We start from the raw sequence: 13,112 nt of genomic DNA on the forward strand, positions 1-13,112 counted from the left end.
TGGCATGCGGAATTAAAGATTGCACAATGAACACGGTGATTTCGGTGCTTGAGAGGTGTAAAAGTTGAGTGTATGAGTGTGTGTTATTTATGTAGATGTAGATCTATGTCCCTTTTTGTAACACCATACATATTCAATACATCTCTTAAACACCGAAATCACCGTGTTCATTGTGCAATCTTTAATTTCGAATGCCAAACCAATCTTCATAATTCACATCAATTGGTTTGGCATTCAGAATTAAAGATTGCACAATGAACACGGTGATTTCGGTGTTTAAGAGATGTATTGAATATGTATGGTGTTACAAAAAGGGACATAGATCTACATCTACATAAATAACACACACTCACACACTCAACTTTTACACCTCTCAAGCACACCTCTACAAGTGGACTAAACCCACCTTATATAGAGGTGTTTACATGTCTCTCTCTCACTCTCTATCTCATGAGTAAAAAGGCTAATGCACCACATGCAAGTGGGTTTTACAAAAGTCAACACATTACAAAGTCAAACATGGATAACTTTGCACCCCAACATTCTCCCCCTCAAAGTTAGGAATGGATGACCCACTTCAAATCTTCCAAAATCGAGCAACTACGCGATCCGAGCCTCAAGGGTGACACATGTCGAAATGAACTTCAAACCTTCAATTCTTCCATGTTTCTTCAATTTGGGCTCTAGGATGTGAGACCATACAAACCGAGCATCAACGAATGATCACGAGCTTCTCAAACTCCAAATTTATCACCCAAAAGTTGAGCATAAAAACACACCCCGAAAATCTTCAATAAATCCAACCCCATCTCGAACCGAAAACACTTCCGAATCTCCAATCGCATCATTTCATAAACTTCAAAAATTCAAGGTCACTTCGGTCTTCAAGGTCGCGTAATATGAAAAATTCAACTTTGAATTTCCATATAAATTTCTCCCCCTTTTTATAATCGAAATTTGATTATAAAACCATCAAGGAAAGAGAACGTGCTCTATTCGGAATTTTTCTTGTCAAAACTGTTGGATAAGGTGTCTAAGTCCATAACTATTTCTGGTATGTACTTGACCCGACCCGGCATGGTCCATTTGGGTTGCATGGCATCATGCATTTGGATAGACTAAATGAGAGAAATAACACTTGTGGTTTATTAATATATTATAAGTTCTAATATATTAATAGTATTATTTAATTAGTATTGATCAAGAATTAATCTAGGATTAATTAAGTGATCAAAAGATGACTAATTAAATATATGGGTTGATCATGTAAATCATCCATAACTTGTATAGTGGGCTAAAAGGCTTCATGAATAATCAAGTTGGGTTAAACCCATTGAATGCTCCATGGGAGTTACAAACCCATGGGTCATGGAAATGAAGAGTCATGCCACATTAGGGTTTACATGGTGTAACCCTAGATGTGACACACTATATAAGCAACATGTTCTCCACCAAAATCGGCGACACTAAGAAACAAGAGGGCTAGAGCCGATTTTACAAGTGTAAGATTCTCTCAAAGTTTACTCCTTTGCATTTGGTGTTGTGTGAAGCATTTGAGGCATCACACTTGGGGTGCTAGGCTCACAAGGTTTCAAGGATCATAATCAACAACAAGGTAATTTATTCTATCTTTCATTCAAGTTAAAAATGTTCCCCATGTATGCTAGATAGAAATATAACCTTGGAATTCAACTTTGCATGATTATTAGACAAACATAGATCCAAGGTTATTAGGGTTGCATGTACACTTAGGAAGTGTTAGAATGCTCAAATCCCATCAGTGGTATCAGAGCCTAGGTTTGTTTGTTGTTTTTTTTTGTGTGCAAACAGCTTGAAAAAAAATCGTTTTTCTGTTTTCTGCTCGTATGAAAGTTTGCACATTTGTTGCTGGAAATGGACTAGAAACATTAACCTAAACTATTTTGATGTTTTAAAGCTTGTTTTAGATGGTGTAATGTTTATGCTAATCCATTTACAATGGCAATTATTAAAATTACAAGTTTTTTTTAAGTGTAATTTTTGATTCTTGAAAGTGTTCATATTCATGTTCTTGAACTTATGAAGATTAGATGATCATAGGAAAACCAAAAGTCTCACTTTTATTAAAGCCATTAAAAGAACACAAGAGTTATAAAAATGAAGAGTCTTCATTTTTATTACTCAATTAATTCATAAGTTATAAGAAATGAAAAGTTTTGGAAGTTTACAAAACTTGCCCTCAAGTTTTGGAACATGTAAAGTCTTGATTAAAACTTTAGTTCCAACCCTTAGAATTTTAAAAGTTAAAATTCAACCCTTATACTTTATAATATTATAAGTTACTAATATATATATGTATAACAACAAGTCGTCTTACCGCTAGTACGCCTCATTCACGAAGCCGGTCTATAAGGGGGGTATAAGGTTGTTGCCTATAAAATGACAACTTAATGGGTGTCCACTCTCACCCACCGCTTCCTTGATCGGTGGAGGGTCGTTAGCCGAACGGGTAAGACAAGGACTTATAAATTCTCATTAAAAGTATGATGAATCTTATAAAGTAACTAAATGCTTTTATTAAATTCCCAATCTTAGTTACTTTAGGAAAATGTGAATAAGGTGCTAATCCATGAAATTACACTTTACACTTTTTTTAAGTCGTTGGAGGAGCGTGTGTGGTTAACCGGCACACTAACTTGGACTTAACAAGGTAGGTAAAGGGTGACTTAAGGTTTACCATAGCATCGGTGGAGCGTGTGTGGTTTACCGGTACATCGATTGAGTGATAAACCTTGAGGGTACCAAGTGATTTGCATGGTTACTTCACACCTCGTTTTGTGATCCTCGGTATCCCAGTCACAAAACTTGGAGGGCACACTCGAGATTGAAACATGCCTTTGAAAAGTTCATTGAATCTCAAAAGAATCTAGGAATTTCTAAGAACCAATTAAAAACCTAATATTTATATTTCGTTTTTCATGGTGGAAATTGGTGAATCGTCATTCACCTACCTTTCAAATATGTTATAGCTTGGATTACGGCATACCTCTTCTAAGTTATAATATATTGTGATTGGATCCTAGCCTTAATATTACATTTGGGTGTTTTATTAAGGACTCTCTTAATATCTAAACTAATCTTGTTCTCTTCTTTCAGATGTCTTCAAACAATGCTGCTTCTGGCTCTAATCCTAATGGCTCCTTTACCCTTATGAACTTGTGTGGGAAAGTCACTTTTGATGGATCCAACTTCAATGAATGGATCAGAAACATCAGGATGATTACCCGCTACGAGGACAAAGAATATGTCCTTGACAAGGAGCTTAAGGAGATTGATGAGACCACTGCAACTCCCCAGGAGATCGCTGACTTCCGGGCACATGAAAGGGATGCTACAAAAGTGGCATGCATCATGTTGGCCACCATGACAGCGGAACTCCAAAAGTCCTATGAGGACTTCTACCCTTTTGAAATGCACCAAGATCTGATGGAAAGATACCATCAAAGTGCACGACAAGAGAGGTATGAAATCATATGCTCTATCATAACAACCATGATGAAGGACGGGGAATCCGTCACGAGCCACATGCAGAAAAATGCAAAGGTATGTGGATCGGTTGCTGAAGCTTAATGTGAACTTCCCTGAGGAGCTTGCAATAGATATCATTTTGCACTCCTTACCATCGTGTTATGATCAATTCCGCATGACATATCACATGAATAAGGAAGAGGTCACACTCAGCAAACTTCAGGGACTCTTCAAGACCGCAGAAACAGGTCTTAAGGGTAAGTCGGTTGTTAACACTCCTACTCCAAACTCCGCCCCGGTTTTGGCAATCGGGAAAGGTAGAGGGAAGAAGAGGAAGAGCTCTTCGAAGGGTACCAAGGCTAGGACCCTTGATGGCTCTTCTTCAAGTGGAACCAAGAAAGGTTTCGTCACTCCTTCTTCTGACCCAAAAGAGGCTGAATGCTTCTATTGCCATGAAAAGTCACATTGGAAGCGGAACTGTCCAAAGTACCAGCAAGATGTGAAGGATGGGAAAGTTAAACCCAACCATGCAGGTATTTACACTATCTTATCTAATAACTCACCCCATTCTAACTCTTGGGTCCTTGATACCGGTTGTGGTATTCATATCTGTTCTGATTTGCAAGGACTAAGAAGAAGTGAGAATGTGGAGCATGGAAGAATAAACTTAATCATGCGGAATAGGAAAGCTTTACCTGTCACCAAGATTGGAGTTTATACTTTATCGCTAAGTAGTGAGTTTAGTTTAGATTTGAATAAATGTTGTTATTCGCCAGAAATGGCAAGAAATATTATTTCCTTTCATGCATTGTATAAACAAGGTTTCACCTTTTCATTTGATAATGAAGTTGGTTCGATTAATGCTTTCTTTAATAATGTTCTTTATTTTAAAGCATTACCTTGTGATGGTGTGTATGAAACTATATCTATGGTTGATAACTTAGGAAATAATGTATTGTGTATTGATTCTGTTAATGATAATAACTTGGATAAAGCATCATTATGGCATTGTCCTCTTGGACATATAAGCAAGAAACGCGTAGGCCAACTCCAAAAGGATGGAGTATTGGAGTCATTTGACCTAAAGTCAGATGATAGTTGCGAATCATGCTTACTTGGAAAAATGACAAAGTCACCCTTCACAGGTTCTTGTGAGAGGGGTGAAGGTTTGTTGGATCTTATACACACGGATGTGTGTGGGCCCTTCAAACATGCCACAAGGGATGCTAATCGTTATTATTTGACTTTTACTGATGATTACAGTAGATATGGATATGTCTACTTAATCAAGCATAAGTCAGAGACTTTTGAGAGGTTTAAAGAGTTTAAATAGGAAGTCGAGAATCAATTGGGCAGGAACATTAAGATGCTTCGATCCGATCGAGGTGGTGAGTATCTTAGTTCAGAGTTCCTCGACTATCTTAGGGAATGTGGGATTGTCTCACAATTGACACCTCCCAGGACACCACAGTTGAATGGTGTAGCTGAGAGGCGTAATCGAACCTTGTTGGATATGGTTCGTTCCATGATGAGTCGAGCTTCGCTACCAATCTCATTTTGGGGGTATGCCTTAGAGACTGCCGCCCATATCCTTAATCTAGTTCCCACAAAGAAAGTTGCCAAAACTCCTCATGAGATGTGGACTGGTAAAGTACCCAAACTAGACCACATTAAGATTTGGGGTTGCGAGGCTTTCGTGAGACGCGAGACTCATGATAAGCTCGAACCTCGAAGTGAGAGGTGTATTTTCATCGGCTACCCACAGAAATCCTTTGGTTACCTCTTCTACAGACCTAGTGAGAATGTGGTCTTTGTAGCTAGGAGGGCTTTCTTTCGAGAGAGAGAGTTCATAAGCCAAGGAGACAGTGGGAGGCAAGTTGACCTTGAAGAAAATCAAGAGTCAAGTGGTGAAGGAACTTCAAACCCTAGCACTCAACTTGAGGAGGAAACTTCTGTTGAGCCAATTGACAAGTCTGTACCTCTGAGGCGTTCCACAAGGGTTAGGAATGCACCTGAGCATTACTATGGATTCCATATTACTGCGGAAGGTGATACACTTATCAGTGATGAGACACTGATAGGTCTGGATGAACCTAACAGTTACGCGGAAGCCATGGAAGGCCCTGAGTCAGCCAAGTGGAAAGAGGCAATGGACAGCGAGATACAGTCTATGTATGACAATCAAGTTTGGAACTTGGTTGAGAATGTACCAGGTCGTAAGACTGTAGGGTGCAAATGGATCTTCAAGAAGAAGACCGACATGGATGGTAATGTACACACTTATAAGGCACAACTGGTTGCAAAGGGTTTCTCACAAACTCTGGGAATTGATTATGATGAGACCTTTTCTCCAGTGGCCAAGATTAAGTCTATTATGGTTCTGTTAGCCATAGCCGCATTTCATGACTATGAAATATGGCAAATGGATGTCAAAACCGCTTTCCTTAATGGAAAGTTGGCTGAGGATGTTTACATGAGTCAGCCAGAGGGTTTTGTCAACACAGAGTACCCTAATAGAGTGTGTAAGCTTGAGAAATCCATTTATGGGTTAAAGCAAGCACCTCGCAGATGGAATCTTTGCTTTGATGAGAAAGTCAAGGAATTTGGCTTTTCTAGGAGTGAAGATGAATCTTGTGTATATGTCAAGGCTAGTGGGAGTATAGTTAGCTTTTTGGTATTGTATGTGGATGACATACTACTCATAGGAAATGACATCCCAACTCTGCAGGAAGTTAAGTCCTGGCTTGGGAAGTGTTTCTCTATGAAGGACCTAGGAGAAGCTGCCTATATTCTAGGGATAAGGATCTTGAGAGACCGGAGTAAAAGACTAATTGGACTTAGTCAGAGTACTTACTTGGATAAGGTGTTGAAGAGATTCGGCATGCAGGACTCCAAGAAAGGAGAGTTACCCATCCAGAGTAATGCCAGATTGAGTAAGACACAAAGCCCTAGTACTGAGGCTGAGATAGCAGAAATGAGTCGAATACCTTATGCTTCGGCTGTAGGATCGATCATGTATGCTATGACGTGTACTCGACCTGATGTAGCCTTTGCTTTGAGCATGGTTAGCAGGTATCAGGGGAACCCTGGCAAGGCACACTGGACTGCGGTAAAGAATATCCTCAAGTACCTACGGAGGACTAAGGACTGGGTCCTTACCCTCGGTGGGAGTGAAGACTTGAGAGTTGTAGGGTATAGTGATGCTAGCTTTCAGACTGATAGGGATAATTTCCGCTCTCAGTCAGGCTGGGTCTTTACCTTAAATGGAGGAGCAATTTCTTGGAAGAGTTCCAAGCAAGAGACAGTGGCTGATTCAACTTGCGAATCAGAGTATATAGCAGCTAGCGAGGCAGCAAAGGAGGCGATATGGCTGAAGAACTTCATTGGAGACCTTGGAGTTGTACCAGCTATTAAAGAGCCAATGGAAATTTTCTGTGATAGTGAAAGTGCAGTTGCCTTAGCCAAGGAACCAAGGGATCACGGGAGATCCAGACACATCGACAGAAAATACCATTTCATCAGACATCGAATAGAAGAAGGACTCCTCGTGGCAAAGAGGGTATCATCGGATGAGAATCCAGCAGATCCCCTCACGAAAGGACTGACTCGGGTTAAGCATCTCCAGCATGCTCGGAGCATAGGGCTGAAGGATGATATTAGATTTAGTAGTTAGATAACCTTGAAATTTGTAAAGTGTAATTGACATTAGATGATGAATAAAAGGTGTTTTATTTATGAGTAAAGTGTTGCTATCTCTTGTCGATCGTTTACTATATTTCTTTTGCATGTTTTGACTTCCAGAATAATTATGTTTGGTATATCATATTATTCGAACCTCCACAGTCGGTCATATGTCGGAAGTAGGTATGAATCAAGACTGTCATGATTGGTTGCAGAGGTCTATGTTGTTGGACATGGCTACAATACTCATGAGTGCTCATAAGTTCTGAGCATTGGACTCAACCCACGCTCACTGGAATCACTTCATGGAATTTATCTCGAGTGATCGTGAGACGGTAATATCATATAAGTCTTCAAACCTAGAGATATGATTTGTTACTTATGAGTTGGTTATGCATTGATTGTACGTTAACGCATTGGTAACTCGATGTTATAAAACGTGCTTTTGTGTATAATTCAATGAGTGGTAGAACAAACATATGAGTCGAAGTTTATCTGTTCCTTCTTGGATTATAAGCTGATATCTGGGCCCCTCGATGATTTTGTTTTGACCTATGTACCGGGCCCGGTCAGAACTAAGTTGATGTGTTCAATTGAGTTCTATGTCAAACAAATCGGAAATCGGGAAACAAACAGTTGGACACAAAGTAAGACACTGTTCCATGTATTTGTCCGGCTGATATCTAGAACAGAGGATTATATGATCACTTATCTGAAATGGCGTATCATCATCTTCTCAGTTCCAAGAAACCTTGAAAAGAGCTACGATTGCTGATCGGTTCCTGAAGTCATACTTGCAGTTATAGTTATTAGACTTATCCAAGTGGGAGACTGTTGGATAAGGTGTCTAAGTCCATAACTATTTCTGGTATGTACTTGACCCGACCCGGCATGGTCCATTTGGGTTGCATGGCATCATGCATTTGGATAGACTAAATGAGAGAAATAACACTTGTGGTTTATTAATATATTATAAGTTCTAATATATTAATAGTATTATTTAATTAGTATTGATCAAGAATTAATCTAGGATTAATTAAGTGATCAAAAGATGACTAATTAAATATATGGGTTGATCATGTAAATCATCCATAACTTGTATAGTGGGCTAAAAGGCTCCATGGATAATCAAGTTGGGTTAAACCCATTGAATGCTCCATGGAGGCTCCATGGGAGTTACAAACCCATGGGTCATGGAAATGAAGAGTCATGCCACATTAGGGTTTACATGGTGTAACCCTAGATGTGACACACTATATAAGCAACATGTTCTCCACCAAAATCGGCGACACTAAGAAACAAGAGGGCTAGAGCCGATTTTGCAAGTGTAAGATTCTCTCAAAGTTTACTCCTTTGCATTTGGTGTTGTGTGAAGCATTTGAGGTATCACACTTGGGGTGCTAGGCTCACAAGGTTTCAAGGATCATAATCAACAACAAGGTAAGTTATTCTATCTTTCATTCAAGTTAAAAATGTTCCCCATGTATGCTAGATAGGAATATAACCTTGGAATTCAACTTTGCATGATTATTAGACAAACATAGATCCAAGGTTATTAGGGTTGCATGTACACTTAGGAAGTGTTAGAATGCTCAAATCCCATCAAAAACTCCCCCTTAACATGTGGCATAAACTTTGTGCTTCAATCCGGAAAATCCGAAAAATCTTCAATTTTTAGCTTCGTTCACGGACCGCCTTTGACAAAATTTCTCAAAAATGGGTAGAAATTGTCAATTTCAAAATTCTGCAGTGACCCGGTGCGCCAAAAACAGCCAAAAATGCAAAACGGGTCAATTCCTCCTCCAATCGTGCCTGGCCAATCCAATGCCAATCAATCTCATTTGGCACATAGATCTCTTTCTTCCTCAATATATCCAATTTCTTCTTGGCTCGGGCTAGTGATGATTTGGATGTGATTTGAGGAAAATTTAACCACGGGATATCCCCATGTCCACTTCCATGAGAGCTTTGGCCCCTCCTTGACATTTAAAACTGTAAAAATTATATGTCACTGCAACATAGACTCGTCAAGTCCGCGAACCGACTCGGCGAGTAGCATGAACAGTTCATCGCGATTCTCAGTTCTGATTTGGATCACATCATCCATCAAAAATCCAAATTAGGTCCAGGGGTTTGTTCAGGGATGTCTATCAAGCATTAATTCATAAGGAATTTTAACTATAACAGCCTAATTCATCCAGAATGGAAACCCTAGAAATTCAAGTCAAGTTCAAAATCGGGATTTCCACAAATTAGGGTCATTATTCTACCAAAGATTGGAACTTTAACAAGATTGGAAGTAAAAGATGTTACCTTTTGATGGAAATTTGAAAAGAATGCAAGAAATTGAAGATAGATGCTTGAGAGGCGATTTGCTCGTCGAGTGTTATGGTGGCTGTGAATGAAAGTGTGTTTCACTTTTAGGGTTAAAACCTTATTTTACAGATTGTAAAAAAAATATTTTTTTTTCTGGTTAAAACGTGGACTCGCCGAGTAGGGACACCTACTCGCCGAGTAGATGCGCGATTCTGCAAAATAGTCAGGATTTTTCAAATGGAATCGCCGAGTAAGAGTTCGGACTCATCGAGTGTTTGAATCTGTGTAAAAATTTTGTAAAATTTTGTGACTTTTAGATTTTATGCCACCATACCCCACACTCAAGCTTTGTTTGTTCTCAAGCAATCATTTTAAATAAAGAAGAAGATTGAGATTGACAAATCCTAAGAAAAACCAATAAAAGTCGAAAAATAAAATGAAAAAGAAAAGTAAAAAGAAAGCAAACTCTAAGATCGGGTTGCCTCCCGTAAGTGCTTCTTTTTTTGAGGAGTCGTTAGCTGGACTCCTTCCCGCTCTACGTTTCAGCGTTATCCTCTATCGGGAATTCCCGCTTAATCCTTTGGGCTTTATACTTTGTTTTGTAAGCATGGATTTTTCTCTTATATGCCTTCTTCAACTCCTCCTTTCTCCTTTTGGTATCATTTCCTTCAGATTTACGCTTCATCCCTCTACCACACTTCTTCTTCTTTTCTTCTACCGTGTGCCCCCATCATGTTCATTCCTCCTTTATCTACCTCGATCGCCTTTTCAATCATCATCTCAGCATCACTCAATGTAACGGATTCTTCCTCACTTTCTTCATATGCTTGAGAATCTGATGGCTTAAAAGTGAATACTTCAAAAGTAGTAAAAACTGAAGCGCGAGGTTTTGTTCTTGTGGTTAGCTTATCCCCTTTTTCTTCATGATTATTTGTGTGCAATCTAATGAGAAAGTTATGCTCCTTAGTTTCCAAGACTTTAGCATTCTTGTCATCCTCATTCTCATCAACTTGAATTTCCTCCTCATTTTTCAAATTCTTTTCATCAAGTGTTGAGTTTATTTCTTCAAAATTATCCTCAACTTCTTCAAGTAACCTTTCCAATTCCCTTAAATCGCTATGAGCATCAAACTCTTCATCCAAAGAATATTGTTTTGAATTATCTTCTTCTAAAAGTGCTAACTCTTTCTCTAGCAATTCATCACCCAATTCCATTGATGAAGTCTTATCTTCAATTGATTTTTCATGCTCCTTTTCTTGATTAGTTACAAAAGTAACCGAATCATCCCCCACCCTAAGTGTAAGTGTTGATTCCCACATATCAACTATGGCAAATGCGGTATTCAAGAATGATCTTCCAAGGATGATTGGAATCTTGGGGTCTTCTTCCATGTCCAAAACTACAAAGTCCGTAGGGAACACCAACTTATCCACCTTTATTAGAAGGTCTTCATAAACTCCTTTCGGATGGATTACCGTTTTATCAGCTAAATGGATGGTCATGTGGATAGGTTTAAGTTCTGGAAGGTTCAACTTTTTGAAGAAAGAGTAGGGCATAATATTGATACTAGCCCCTGAATCAGCTAATGGTTGAGTAGTAACCAAATTCCCAAATTGACAAGGTATAGTGATGCTTCGTGGATCACCCATCTTTTCTGGAAGTTCGTCCAACACTATTTCTGATACTTCTTCCATTTTCTTTCTATTTGTGAGGAGCTCTTTAAGCAAGGATCCATATTTTGGCGTGTGAAGGAGTGTTTCAACAAATGGATTGTTTACTTGAAGTGTCCTTAGATGATCCATGATCTTCTTACACTCTAGAATCTGCTTATTCTGAATGGCTCAGCATGGGAATGGTAATCGTGGCTGATATGGCTTTAGATAAGAAGTATTTTGGCTAGTAGGTTGCGGACTCGTCGAGTCCATGTGATGTACTCGTCGAGTCGATCTCACAGTTTGCGATTCCGGACTTGTTTTTTCATTTTCAAGTTCCACTTTTGCTTCCACTTCCTGGATTGGCTTCAAAGGAGAAAAATTATTTTCAGAGCTTGATGTTATCACATTCACATGTGTTATTCTCGGGTTCTTTTCGAGATTACTTGGAAGTTCACCCATTGCTCTTTGGTTGACTTTTTGTGCAAGTTGGCCTAGTTGTTTCTCAATATTAAGAATGGAGGCTTGTTGGTTTCTAATTAATGCTTGTTGCTCTTTCATCATGAGTTGTTGTTCTCTTATTGCAGCATCGGTTTCGTTGTGTCTTTTCTCGGATGCAGCTGCAAGTCTTGTAAGCATGTCTTCAAAGTCTAGCTTCTTCTCTTGCACTAGTTCCTCTTTTTGGAAGAAACCTCTTGTCTTCATTTTATATTTCTCCTCCTTAGCCTTTTTGTACTCATCATAAGGTAGCCATTCTTTCCTTGGTTTCCGCCAATCTTCATCGTATTTATCTCCACTTGAGTAACATACTTGCGCTTTCTGGTTCCCATTTTCATCAAGATCGCAATCCTTTGTAAGGTGAGGCCCACTACAATTTTCACACCCCACTCTAATGGCATGGATGGATTGGTCCATCTTAGTCATCCTTCACTCCATATTCTCCAATTTGGCCATCACGGCTGCCATGTTGTCATTTACAGAGTTCACTACCCCTCGAGTCGAGTCATGTCTTGGATTATGATATTCTATAGAGTGCTTAGAGAATTCTTCAATGAGTCTTTTAACTTCAGCCATATTTTTCTTCATTAATGGGCCTTGAGATTCAAGTAATTGTCTAGTAGTGACATTTACTCCATCATAGAAGGTTGACACTTCTTGTTGCACATTAAGGTCATTTTGTGGGCAGTTCCTTAGTAGACCTTTGTAGCGATCCCATGCTTCGAATAAAGACTCTCCCGCTTGTTGCTCAAAATTGGCAATGGCCTTTTTGAGTTTAGAAATCTTAGATGGTGGGCAAAATTGCTCCAGAAACTCCTCACGCATCTTATCCCATGTAGGAATCTCTCCCGGTGGTAGTGCTTTTAGCCAATCCTTTGCAGCCCCTTTACAAGTAACAGGGAGAATCCTCAATAACACCGTCTCTCTAGGTACATTTGGAATGTTGAAGTCGTCGGCGATGTCATTAACTTCATCAAGATGCTTGTATACATCTTCATAATCCTTTCCGGTGAAAGGGATCTCCTTCAATGCAGTAAGGATGTGCCCATTAAGTTTAAACGTGGCAGTGGCGGGTATGGCGGGTTGCACAAGCCACAGACCGGTGTCGTCTCAAATCCTTTTTTTGTATGCCTCCATCGAGAGGTCGGCAATGTCGGCCATGGTGTTGTCGGGTTCTTCCTCGTGATCGCTTTCTTCAAAATCGGTAACACTTTCCTCCTTCTCGGTCTCGTACTCGGTGTCTTCTTTCGTGTTGTTGCATTCCCCCACTTTCTTTCCCTTCTTCTTGCCAAAAACTGATTAAAACTCTTAAAAGGCGACTTCTTTGGAGTATCTTCTTCGGTTTTGTCCTTGTTCTTGCGAAACGATGATTACGGGTTTTCAAGTGGTGGAATCAAGGATAAATTTGACCCATGGGTCATAAACAATCTGCAAGGGACAGAAAAACACGCGTAAAAA

At 39.4% G+C, this 13,112-nt stretch overlaps 1 non-coding gene across 1 annotated transcript; it reads left to right on the forward strand.

The window, feature by feature from the left end:
• Window positions 1–12,324: 12,324 nt before the first annotated feature.
• Window positions 12,325–12,431, forward strand: LOC145141683 (small nucleolar RNA R71). The gene has a single exon (XR_013722877.1). It is a non-coding gene; the product is annotated as a small nucleolar RNA R71 (small nucleolar RNA).
• Window positions 12,432–13,112: the final 681 nt, after the last annotated feature.

The sequence above is a fragment of the Lactuca virosa genome, chromosome 9 (genome assembly GCF_052849685.1).
Source record: "Lactuca virosa cultivar CGN04683 chromosome 9, Lactuca_virosa_CGN04683_v6, whole genome shotgun sequence".
NCBI lineage: Eukaryota > Viridiplantae > Streptophyta > Magnoliopsida > Asterales > Asteraceae > Lactuca > Lactuca virosa.